Here is a 12,794-nt window from a genome sequence, read left to right as displayed (position 1 = left end):
GTTCCCTTGGCCTCGCCTCCCTCTCTTTGATTTTCGTCAATATATACGCTCCCAGACGGAAGCAATAAACATTCATGTTCCAAGGTTCCAACTGAGTGCTGTCGTATTCGGCACACACGCCACGTGTGTCGTAAATATGTAACATTTTCTACGACCATTTTTTTGGTCCGTTGCCCATAGCGAGTACGTACCATGTTTAACTCTCATCAGCAAGTGTAGTCGGTCTTGAACGTTTCTCTCATATACAAGTGTCCCCAAAAAACTACTCTGGGCAAACTAAACCTGGGCTGGAAATTGTGATGCAGATCACCTCTTTGGATGAACACTACGAGAGCTATGTTAGTACCGCTACCACTGGTCTCCAATAGGGGTTGCAAGCCTCAAATTATGCGTACAGACCGAAATCATGCTGTCATCACGCGATGTCATTAAAGATGAAACAAAAAGAAATGCTAGATTCTAGATAGGTCTCATTTGTGCCCGTTTTATTTGTCCACGGTCGTACATTGATATCGAACAATAAATGACTGGCTTGGAGTGTGTGAGGAAGGGAGCTGCGTACCGCTTTCCTGTGCTCTTTAGTGGGCGTTTATTTATCTTTACGAAAGGTATTATGTAGAGCAGTGTTGACCACGAAAAACGTGTTAAGAACCGAAACTTTATTTCCTGAAGTTTATTATTATTGTTATGTGGCGCAATAGGTTGGTGCAACTACAAATCCGCTTTCTTTCTTACTCTCTATTGAGCTTTCGCTAAACGCATTCAACCAGAAAGTGAAAATTACACAGATGAGAGAGGAAACACTTCAGTCATATATGCATATTCAAGAATTGAAACTGTCTCGTATAGCAGTAGCACAGAACAATAATAAAGCCGCTCTAAGAACTTAAAAGAAAACTCTCCTGTTCTTTTGAATGCGTGAATTGCTGGTATATGAATTCATCTTTGGTGTAGAAGACATTTGCAGCTGAGGCCTAAAAGCTTGCAATGCTTCGGAAGTGAAGGAAGGTAGTGTTTACAATTCAGGCAAATTCTCTGAATTCTACGTCTTTGATTTCATTCATCATGTGCCCAGCAGGATCAGAAAGCAGGCTGCAAATGAAGAAAAAAAACAGCATATCCACGGGGTGAATGATGATGAGTGGGCGAAGCTACGGAGGTTCATGACTCTTCCTGTGAAAATTCGCCCATTACATCATCATGAAAGACGTGAGAACCAGTGTGTGATGTTATATAAGAACTTTTATTCACTTTCTTAGATGAGGTTTGGCTTCCGTTGTCCCTTCCAAATGACGGCTTTATGGTCAGTGAAATGCGAGGAGAGCGGTTCTTGTATGCGTTGCAGTTGGACGTTCGTAAATGCAATGTCTATGCACGTCCCGCAGGTGGTCGTGGGTTTTAAGTAGTCAAAGGATGTGCACGTGAGAGCATATCTGCAAGTCATGTGTTGTATAAGCCGCGTCGTCAAAGTACAGCCAGAGGCGTTTTGGAAACTCGCCATCGTGTACGGCTCTCTCGCACACCTGCACATTTGTACATATCGAACGCCCTTTTATTCCGCGCCGAGAAACAGATCCCGACGTTGGAGCCCGCGAAGCAGAAGGTGCACGGCGACGCCGAAAAGCGGATCCAGAAACTGCATGTCCGTGCACGTCTGCACCGGCAGCGGTGCAGACGCGCTGAATGGAGCGAGCGCCACCAACGCCATCTAGTGATCACTTCACGAACTAGACGAGGTGGCTACGACGGAGGAGAGACTGACCCACGGCGTAAGGAGCTTCGCCCCTAAAATATTATTTGCCCATGCAGACTGAAAATTTTCTCTCAAGTACAACTATCATTTGTTTACCTGTGAAATAAACGAGTGAACGTTTGCGCTATCAGTAAGTGCGTGTAGCCAAGCTCCGCAACATACACGACAAGCCATGCGACAAGTCATGTGACAGTGTTGATACTTCCAGTTCAAAACACCCATGATACCATAAGCCATATTCTTAGTGCCAGTGGTTTTGAAACCTTTGTTATTTTGCACCCTAGAACATCGGTTGCCTATGCTCGGGGCCCTCAATTTGAAATCTCGTCACATACACAACAGAATCTCTAGGACAATATTACTAAAAGAGCAAATTTCCCCATGTGAAAACCTGAATTAGCCTCCCTGGCCCACTGTCTGGCCTCAACCTTCGTCATTTATCTCGCATGTTCACTCCCGAACAAAGAAGAACACCCATGTTTTGACAAACAATTTCTAATGGTACACATTTTTACGTTCAAAAATGGACAATTGTGTGATGTTTGTAATCGTGCTAACGAATTGTCCATGTTTTAAAATTTTCAATATCAAACAGGACGGCATATAGTACGCAAGTTAGGAATCAAGTACCACAATCAATCAATACGGGGAAAAGAGGACGATAATAAGAGAAATTCGTGACAAACTCCTAGTAACAAATATACCTAAGAACAGGATTCCAGTTTACAACAAGGGCAGACGCATGAGCAGAGCAGAGAAAATGATCCAAAGCTATGGGTCAGACGACAAAGCAACCTTCGTAGACGCGGCTGAATACCCACACAGAAATATCTCTGTGGTAGTAGTTGTAGATCACACCCAAAAACCTCTTACAAGCTTGTCAGTTAATATCAAGCATTCCGAGACAGCAGAGGAGGTGGCAATTGCACTAGCATTAGTCGAATGCTCACTCCACATTAGCGATTATCAGGCGGCCATTAGAAACTATGCTAAGGGTGGGATGTCTCCTGAGGCGTGGCACATCATCAGAGTCAACGAAGGAAAATTTATCAACGCAGAGAAGAACGGCAGGCAAATCCTCTGGCTCCCAGCGCATACGACTCCCGGCATTCCCGCAATTCACCCCGACGAGGTAGCACATCGCGAAGCTCGAGGGCTTACTCGCCGAGCTGAGCAAGGAGTGACTTCCATCGGCCAGGGGAACGCGGAGGAGGAGATCTGGAGAGAAAAAAAACACAGATTAACAAGATTAAGCGATATTTATTACCAGATTCGATCAAAATCTGGAGGCGAATTTTACCGACCACCCCTCACTAAACTGAACAGAGCTGAGTCCGTTGCTTGGGGGTGATTACAAACATAAACCTACACTAGTCCCGTGTAATTAAAGACTTTCTACCCCGAGATATATGCCAGCGATATATGCAAGCAATCGAAGTCTGCTAGAGCCACCCTTCAACACGTGTTGTGGGGATGTAATATATATCAAGAAAAAATGGCAGTCTCGCCGGAAAATCTGCGGGCGCAGTGGTTGGCTGTGCTGCTCAGCTCAGAACTCCAAGACCAACTTTGGGCCATCCAGCGAACTATGGAGGCCCTACGGGAGCAACAGCTCCCAGTGGCAATGTAGGCGGCCCCAGACCCGGGCCCTCCAATCGCTCAATTTCAAATAAAGTTATGTCACTCACTCGATTTTACTCTTTAAAAGTTTATAACTCCAATCTTCCAGTGAAGAGGCTGCAAAAGTATGCAATATTCAGTCCTGATTTGAAAAAAAAATCTAGATCACCAGAATATACAGAAAGGCCGAGCCAGTATTCATTTATTGATAATTGGACTTCTGTGTTTTTGGATGTTTGACAGCAGCTATCGAAACAACTATTCGAATTAGTAAATACAGCGTCCGGTAACCAAAGTTAAAAGTAGAAAAACTTTGCCGTAGGACCTCAATTATATTGCATATTCACCTTCCATGAAGTGATATATTTTACATGGACGGACATAGACATGGCTGGAGTGCTTCAGTGCCACTCTTGATTGTTTATTTTTTAATATTTCATTTGCGTTGGAATATGCCTGGTGATTGAGTTATGCTGCTTTTCGTGGTAGTATTTGCGCTCACATTTATTTCGATGTAGTATGAAAGGGATACTTCAGTCGTTGGGTACATCATTTCCCGTTTCCCTTATATTGAGCGTGATGGTATAGTGAGCGTGATCCAAATGCACAGGCTTGAACTGTTAACTGCAGTAGGCTGAACAAAATAATATCTCACGGACCACTAACTCGTTTTGTTTCATTTTTTTACAACAGGACTGATGTATATAGCGCAGAATTTTATTACCAATGTAACTCCACCAGTTCAGATGGAATATAAGAAGCTAGTACCACCACAGTGTAAGTTTTCTGTGATTTTTCTTTCAGCAAATGCTGAGAATGTTTTCTTTAATACCTCAGAACCTCTATGGTGCACCGCCACCGCCACTATAGAAAATATTATACTGCCATCAAGCTTAACAGTACAATGACGTTGAGTCACCTGCGATGGCGATGCATTTTCATAAAATATCTGCCCCTCCAGTTGGTGGTGGCTGCTCCCACTCTGGCGTCTGTCACTAAAAGGGCAAAAGAGAGTGACAGGGAGAACCTGGTAACCGTAGTAAGGTCAAAGGGCGTCAGGAATTGAAACCGGAGCCACTGGCTCGGATTTGTGACAAACCAAGCCCAGAAAAAAAAAACGTGAAAGGTACTACAAACTGTTGCCATGAAACTGCTTCGTGTTTTCAATGACTGCTCTATCAAAGAAACAACTCATTCAGAAAGTCGTCATGATGTTCTGACAATACGCTGTAATGATTCCACGCCTAACAGGCCCAGACATTCGCAGTTACGAACTATTCGAACACTAAAATATCGCTCGCACGAAGAGGTCCCGGCTATTTCTCTCCTGCGACGTCACACGTGCCAGTTCGCATATAAATTGCACTCTGTAAAATAAAGTTAACCTTGATTCCAGCATAACCATAGTGCACGCGAAATTGCCTTCCTTTCAATTTGTGATGTCAAACTGCTTCCTTAACTCCATCTCAGTCAACGCCCTGCAATGTGCTAAACCGAAAAAAAAAATCTGACATAGCCACTGTCATGATAAGTGGCTCCGTTGTTGCAATTCGATTTTAAACAATGCAGCGACACGCTACACTGCAGAAGCGAAGGCATGTTGGGTAAAAGACGCTTGGTAGCTGGGTCCCTCTCTCTCGCTTCCGGTGATGATGATGATTAGGACGAGCACAAACAGCGCTAGGACGGGACGAAGTGAGTACGACAGAGAAGGCGCTGATGTTGTCACTATGTCTGTGGTACTCACCTCGTCCCGTCCTAGCGCTGTCTGTTCACGTCCAAATGATGTACCAATCGGCCCAGACCAGCATACTTCTTCAGTTCATGATGATGAAGTTTATTGGCGTCGGCATTCAAACTAGGCTGGGACAAAGACTTCCCTCTCCTGCTTGATTTAATCACGTTTTACTACAGCTGTCGCGTCTAGGCTTTTGCCTGTTTGATTTCGATCTTAATTTTCTTAAGAAAGACCTCTATAACTATACTGTGCAATTACATTACTCTTGCAGTGATTCCGGTTGGATAAATCCTTTCTCATCTATGGTAACTGCTGACCAGTTAATCTTGCTATCTTATTTGAATTCTAGCGAGACCCTCGGGTCTCGGGTCTCACTGGATCAATATTTTGGCATTCCATTACGCATATTTGCTCCGATATGTTTGATGCTCACGCACCCAGTTCGGGCATAGAGAAATAAATTAAACAAGAGGAGACACTCGGGGACAACTGGCGACAGGAAACACGTCATGCTAGTATTGGTGCCGTCCGTTAGCAGCCGCTAGTATAGAAAAAAGGTGAAATTAAGCAACAGGCATCGTTTTTTAAAATTCTTTTCTGCAAAAACTAAAAAGTTTTCCGTATGAATGAACTTACAATTTGTGACTTGTTTTTCATGCGTTACCTAGCAACAGGCCAATGACGCGCCGGGTGCATGCGTCATGCACCTGACACGCCACCGAAGCGAGAGAGGACGGCTGCGCGTGTGAGCAGCGCTCGCCTGTTATGTGACCCGTCTGCCCCAATGTTTTACAGCGTAAGCTGTTATGGGATTATTCCAATAGCCGTTTCAGTTCGCGATGGTGTCCGCCACCGATGTCGGTGACCGTAACCGATATCGCGCGAAATGCGAAAAAAGTACGCGGTCCCCGCCGGGATCAAACCCAGGGCCGCTGCGCGGGTGTCGGATACTATACCACTGAGCCACGCAAGGGCTTGCTGTCAGGCAATTGAAAATTGCCTGTGATGCAGGTTCTTTTGTTTTAATTTTTCAGACGGTCCTCTGAGGCAGTGCCTCCGAGAACCCCATTGAGAACAAAGCCGTTTTTTGTGGAACGCATACACAAATTTTAATACGGCTAATGCGAGAAAAAACCCATAAAATAAACACTCAAAAAGAACTCATAATACAACACATATGGAGCTAGAACGCTAATTATTTCAGGCAACTTCGGGCAGGCAGCGGGTGTGAGTGCGCACTATAGTCTCGACGCGGCGAAACAGAGACGAGAGGAAGCGGCGTCAATCTCACCAATGATCGGGGTGTCGGCCCGTTGAACGGGCGACCAGAGCGTGGAAGCTCTGGCTTGGAGGGAGAAGACAGGCGGCTTGGTGACATGGGCAGACGGCGGCGGCGTTCTGGCCGGGCATCTGGTCGTGGAATTCAGGCACGTAGCCCGACAGCTCATTTTCTGCCCACGGGAAGAGGTGCTCACCGGCCTCGGGCAGCAGTTGACGATTGGGCAGAGTGGCGATGCCCAGGATCTTGTTGGCAGGAGCCCCCGGTCGGGTGAAGTCCTGGTGGCTTGGGTCCCGAACCCGATGGCCGTCTTAAACCCCCGGTTCGGTGGCCGACCTTCTCCTGGTGCCGCTTCTGGAACTCTCCCCTCTTCTGCCAGTGGGACTGGCTTTTCTGCCGCTCTGGCCGATTCGTCGTTTGCTCATTGGTTGCTTGAAGATCCGTGTTCTCTTCAGGTTGGATTGGCTTTTTTCCCTTCTGTTTCTGTTCTTGCATCGCGTGTTTCACGTGCCGGACGCTCTTCGACGTTGTCATTTTCAGCCAGCAGGGAATTCGCCTCGGCGTGCACTCTCCGGCTGAAGCTAGGTCGAAGACCGGCTGCCCCCGGAAGACATTGACCTGCCCGAGAGCCCAAAAGCCTCACAGCCTGTGCGGACCTTTCTGCCTCAGTCGGGATGCTGAACATTTTGTTGATGCTTTTCTGCATCAGGGTGTCAAGTTTGTCCCTCTCCACTTTTGTCCAATGTAAGGCTGAAACAATATAATTTACGTGGCTCATAAGAAATGCATGATGCGCCCTAAGCAGGTTGTTCTCACAAATCCCTCCATTTTTATTAGACTCTAATGATCAGTCTAAGAATGCTTTCAGTTTTCAACTTGAGGTGAGCAATGGTTGTGGCATTACAGCCCCCGGAGTCAAGCAGAAGCCCTGCGATTCCGATCGAGTTGACCCTGGGGATCTTGTGACCATTCCTCACATAAATATTAATAGGAATCTGGTCTAGAGGTGTTAGCCCTCGAACCCCCTGTCTCGAGCGCCTGTGTCGTAAAAATTCGGATTTATTCGGGGAGATCTTAAGTCGTGTTCCATCAAGGAAGGACTGAGTAACGTCTAGGGCTTCCCAGAGCGCCTGCTCGACGGCCTCCTTCGAACCTCCCGGGCACCAAATTGTGTTATCGTCAGCGTAGATGGCGTGTTCCATATTCGGTACAGCTGATAATCTCTTGGAAAGCCTGTGCATCACAATGTTCAATAGAAGTGGGAAAATTACCGCAAGAATATTTTTTTTTGTCATTGAAATTGGCGCACAAGCATTGCCAAATTCCCAGAGAGAGAAAAAACTGTATTGAATGTCCCTGCTGGGGTCAAAGGAGGTTGGGGCTGGGAGACTAGTCCCACCGTAGCCACCCTTCTTCAGGCGGCGGCCATAAATGTGACTTGGTGGCGGCGTCAGCCAGTCGGACTGCGCAGAGTTGGTCCTCCTGGCATGAGTGGAGCAGCACAGCTTTCCACTGCTCGGGCGTGGTGATTTCATATGCAGGATTAGTGCTGTGGTATAGGTGTTTGTCGCTGCTGGACATGCCCAGATAATGCGGTCGCGCTCCGCGCGAGCCACATCGCATGCTTTGCATAGTGGCGTGTAAACGTCTGGGTAGATGTCGCTGTACGGCGAGGGTGTGGGAATGTGCGTGTCTGGACTCTGTAATAATCGTCATTTTGTCGACTGCTGCTTATTGAGTGACTTGTCGGGACTTGTCAGGACTTATTCTCAGGACTTATTCTTACCTTACGGCAATGCCTGAGGATTTCACCATACGTAAACATTCTGTCTTTGGCGTGGCCGCGCCAGGAGGCGACTGCGTTCTCTTCAGCATGCTGGACAGCGGGTTGTCGGGGGGGGGAGGCATCGCTGCTCCAATGACGGGTGACGTGCCCGGTGGACGATTTCTCGGGCCCCCGCAGGGGCGTCTGCACAAGCAGGCGTTTGGTGAGTTCTACCACCACGTACCTGAACACATGGGGGTTGGACCCTCCCACGCGTATCCGTGCATGGCTTAGCCGTGTCTGGGGAAAGGGGGATCCTGGAGGTTGCGCTAATGCCGGGTGTTTGGACCTTTAAGGCCCCCCCCCCGGCTGAGGCAATACACCTCTTTGGCCTCTGCTTCACATAGATGGCATCCCGGACTGACCCACCCGGGGGTAATCGGCGGTCGCCTTTCCCTGTCCCCCTCTCCGATCTTTTTCTTCTCTATTTTTCTGTCCTCATTGTCCTGTCACCTGTTCTCTTCTGTTACTTGCTCAATTTTCATAGGTGGCTTGGGTTAACCTTGTGTAGGTGCCCTCTCTTGGGTTTATCAATAAGGTTATAGCGGCAATGTACGGCTGGCGCCTGCAGCCTTACACGTTAAGCGCTGCAGCGTGCCCTTGTTGGCTCCATGGTGGGTGGCTGCCATTGCTGCCAAAGCACACCAAACTGTTATGGGAACGCCCGCTTTTCCTGGGCTTCTTGATCATCTCCCTCACAAGAGGGGACGCACCGATGAGATTTTGAACATGTTCACGCGACCTAAAGACATTTTCTCGCGATTTCAAGTAGTGCATAGCGAAAGAAAATAAAAACTAGCAGGATCCATATCCCCATTTGTAGTTGCGAAAAGCTTGACGAACACGCTAGGTCCTGGCTACATGTCACCAAAATGTCAAGCGGGGACCTTCTGATTGAGCTACGTGATAAAGACCAATACAATAGACTAAGCAAGCTTGTTACTTTTGGTGATGTCACAGTTACCGTTTCACCGCATCGGTCCATGAACACAGTACGGGGGGTAGTATCCGAAGCAGACCTCATCGACCTATCTCAAACCGAATTGTTGGAAGGACGGAAGGAGCAGAATGTCACGAATGTGCAGCGCATTGTTCTGAGACGGACAACAAATAAATTCCCACGAAACAATTGATACTTACCTTTGAAATGAGCATTGAAGCAGGCTACACAAAGATAGCCATAAGACCTTACATCCCAAATATTAGGCCATGCCAACGATTCGGCCATGGCTCGTAGAGCTGCCGTCGTCGACTCGCCTGTGCTAAGTGTGGATTATAAGGCCATGCCTCAGATAATTGTGAGGCCACACCTCACTGCGTTAATTGCGATGGTGACCATCCTGCGTACTCTCGGTCATGTCCAAGCTGGACAAAAGAAAAAAAATGCTAACCCTAAAAGTCCATGAAAACATATCGTTCAGGGAAGCAGGAAAACGGTGCTCACCATTCCACACGACCATTTACGCTGATGCGGCGTGTCAAGGGGCAGCGTCGCAGCGGCTACTGCCACCTGCCCAGCCCGTGCGCAGCGAGCTGTCGCTTGTGGCTCCTGCCCCCAGGGTGGAAGGAGCTAAGTCTACTCCACCCAACCAGCAAACAGGCCCGGTTACCCTAGGGTTGCCGGCACCACAACAGTATTTGGTGGAAGCCTGTGCTAGGCGTAGCGAACACGCAGGCCTGCCAGCAGCTCCCACGGTGGGTGCAGTCAGGGCTGCCTCACCCTCACCGGCCCCTGCTGAAGCTTGCAACAACCGGCGCAGCTCAGGCCCAAAGGCAGCCCCATTGACATCCGGGCTGGTGGGCGCAAATGTTTCGTCCTTTGCGGCGAGACTATCTCGCGAAACTTCTCGCTCGCAAGAGTGCGTGTCCGGCGCTTCACAAGAGCCAATGGACACCACACCCATCCCGACGGCGCACCAAGCGCCTACGGAGCGGCGAGGTTCCCTCGACCGCTTCATAAAGGACAAATCCCGCGTTACAGGGCGTCGAAAGGGCTCTGCAATCTAAGACTTCCTTTTTTTAGTACACACAGCACCCATTCACTTTCAGTATGGGTATACAAATCATATAATGGAACATCAGAGGCCTTCTTAGGAACCTCGATGATGTGCAAGAACTTCTCCACGAACACAATCCAAAAGTGATGTGTGTACAGGAAACTCACTTAAAATCCACACATACAAATTTTCTCCGACAGTATGTTACGTTTCGTAAAGATCGCGATGATGGTCTCGCATCATCAGGCGGTGTTGCCATTGTAATTCCCAAAAGCATAGCATGTCAGCGTTTGCAGCTGCAAACGCCCCTTAAACCAGCGGCAGTTCGGCTTGTTCTCCTTAACAAACTCATCCCCATTTGCTCGCTACACATACCGCCACATTACCGCTTACACAAACATGAATTTAAGTCATTTATACACGAATTGCCAGAGCCTTATCTTGTTCTTGGGGATCTCAATGCACACAACAGTCTGTGGGGCAACTCTCGCATCGAAGCGCGAGGCCGTCTAATTCAAGACTTTCTTTTCTCATCCGGTGCGTGTCTGCTAAACAAAAAAGAACCTACATGCAAACAAAACCTTTTCCTCTATAGATCTCAGCATAGCTTCTCCATCCATATTACCTGAACTTGAATTGGAAGTTATAAAAAACCTTTACCGGAACGACCATTTCCTAATACTGCTGAGCAGAGTGTCGGAACGGAACGAAAAACGAAAATGAAAAACGAAACGAAAAAAACGATATTTTTGACCGGAACGAAAACGTAACCGGAACGTTATTTATTATTTCGTTCTGGAGCAAAAACGAAATATTTTTTATCGTTTTTCGGTTCACGGGAAAACTTTGCGATCCGGAACAACCGAGGTCATGCAACGTGAGCAATAATACATAACTCAGGGTTCAACGTCAGCTCGCATCTCGGGCAGGTATTTCAAAGGAAAGATGCGTTGAAATAATGCAGGAAACGAAAAAAGTGGCAACCCCATAGCTGTTCGTATTAAATTCAAGCGGACTTTCGCGTGCCTCTCACACAGGCTGTCGTGGAGAGGGCTTTGTCGTCGCTTGAGTTTGTACGGAGCTGTACATGTTAGCACAAGTGGCCCTTGGTGTGCCAGCCACACAAGTCAGCGTTGAGAGGGCATTTTCGGCACTCAAGTTCGTTTTGTCAGAACAGCGGTCTCGCTTATGGGCGAGTACACTTGATGACCTGCTGCTTCTGAAATCGTGTGCCCCCCCCCCCAACTTGACGAAAATTTGGGATTCAAACTTGACGAAAAACAAATACCAAGTTTTTGTTGTGTCCTTGCTTCGAAACTTTTTGCGACTTCCCTCATAGTCACATCGTGGCTTTGGGACGTAAAACCCCAACAAATATTATTGCATGTTAAGTATTAGTTCAGTATTTTTTGCTGTTTTTAAAAGATACTTTTAATATTAAGTATTTTGTTCGTTTTTCTTATTGAAAAAAAAAGACGTTATGAACCGTTACGGAACGTTTTTTCTTTTGTTCCGGAACGAAAACGGAACGGAACTTTTTTCTGTGGAAAGAAACGAAAACCGGAACGAAAAACATTTCGTTCCGACACCCTGCTGCCTAGAGCCACAAAACAATACCAATCTCCACCACGCGCTCCCTGGTGGAAGGTCGATGCAGTGGACTGGGAGAAATTCCAAACACTTAGCAGTACGCTCTCGTGGGCTGGCATGTCATCGCTCGGAATTGACGGTGGCGTCGAGTATTTTACTAATTTCATAATTGATGTAGCTTCTAAGTGTATTCCCCAAACTAGTGGACTTTCTAGCAAGCGCCGTGTACCGTGGTGGAATTAACAATGCCGGAACGCACGTAGGCAGCAGAACAAAGCATGGAGGCAGCTTCGCGAATATCCTACTGCTTAAAATCTTGTCAATTTCAAGAAAATCAAGTCCCAAGGTAGGAGAACACGGAGACAAGCCAGGAGAGACAGCTGGAAAACATTTGTACCAAGTATCAACTCGTACACGGATGAGGCTTAGATTTGGAACAGGGTCAATAGAGTAGGAGGACGACAAACACATCCACCTCCTCGGGTACACATGCAGGGAGACAGCCTGGAGGACCAAGCAAACCACCTGGGTGCACATTTTGAACACGTGTCCAGTTCATCGCACTATTCTCCAGCATTTACAATATACAAAGCAGCAACAGAAAAACGAAAACTAGACCAAAAGAGCACCGGGAACAAGCCATGCATATAACTTACCTTTCTCTCTAGCGGAACTGCATGCATCACTCACCTGTTGCAACCGAAAAATGTTGAAGAACCGGCCCTCTGAAACGAAGAAAACCCTTCTCTGTCTGTATAACTCTATATGGACCTCCGGCCAGATCCCCTCTGCCTGGAGAGAGGCAATAGTGATTCCTATCCTGAAGCAGTGCAAGGATCCATCGTCCATATCGAGTTATCGGCGCATATCTCTAACGAGCTGCCTCTGTAAGGTTTTCGAGAAAATGATAAACCACCGTCTGATACATTTCCTAGTATCAAACAAGCTGCTTGACCCATACCAGTGCGGTTTTCGCGAGGGTCGATCCACCA

The 12,794-nt window shown here is 47.4% G+C and overlaps 1 long non-coding RNA gene across 2 annotated transcripts in view; it reads left to right on the top strand.

Annotated features, from left to right (window-relative positions):
- LOC125940343 (uncharacterized) overlaps positions 1-4,091 on the top strand; it is a 29,842-nt gene extending 25,751 nt beyond the window's left edge. The window contains exon 3 of one of the 2 annotated variants that reach the window (XR_007463561.1): positions 4,067-4,091. This is a non-coding gene — a long non-coding RNA (uncharacterized LOC125940343). Of the gene's footprint in view, positions 1-746; positions 841-4,066 lie in introns of those variants that run through there. The other variant, XR_007463562.1, reaches the window with a different exon arrangement.
- Positions 4,092-12,794: the final 8,703 nt, after the last annotated feature.

This window comes from Dermacentor silvarum, chromosome 9 (assembly GCF_013339745.2).
Source record: "Dermacentor silvarum isolate Dsil-2018 chromosome 9, BIME_Dsil_1.4, whole genome shotgun sequence".
Classification (NCBI taxonomy): domain Eukaryota; kingdom Metazoa; phylum Arthropoda; class Arachnida; order Ixodida; family Ixodidae; genus Dermacentor; species Dermacentor silvarum.
The sequence above is the reverse complement of the archived record's forward strand: the minus strand, read 5'-3'. Positions and strand labels throughout refer to the sequence as shown.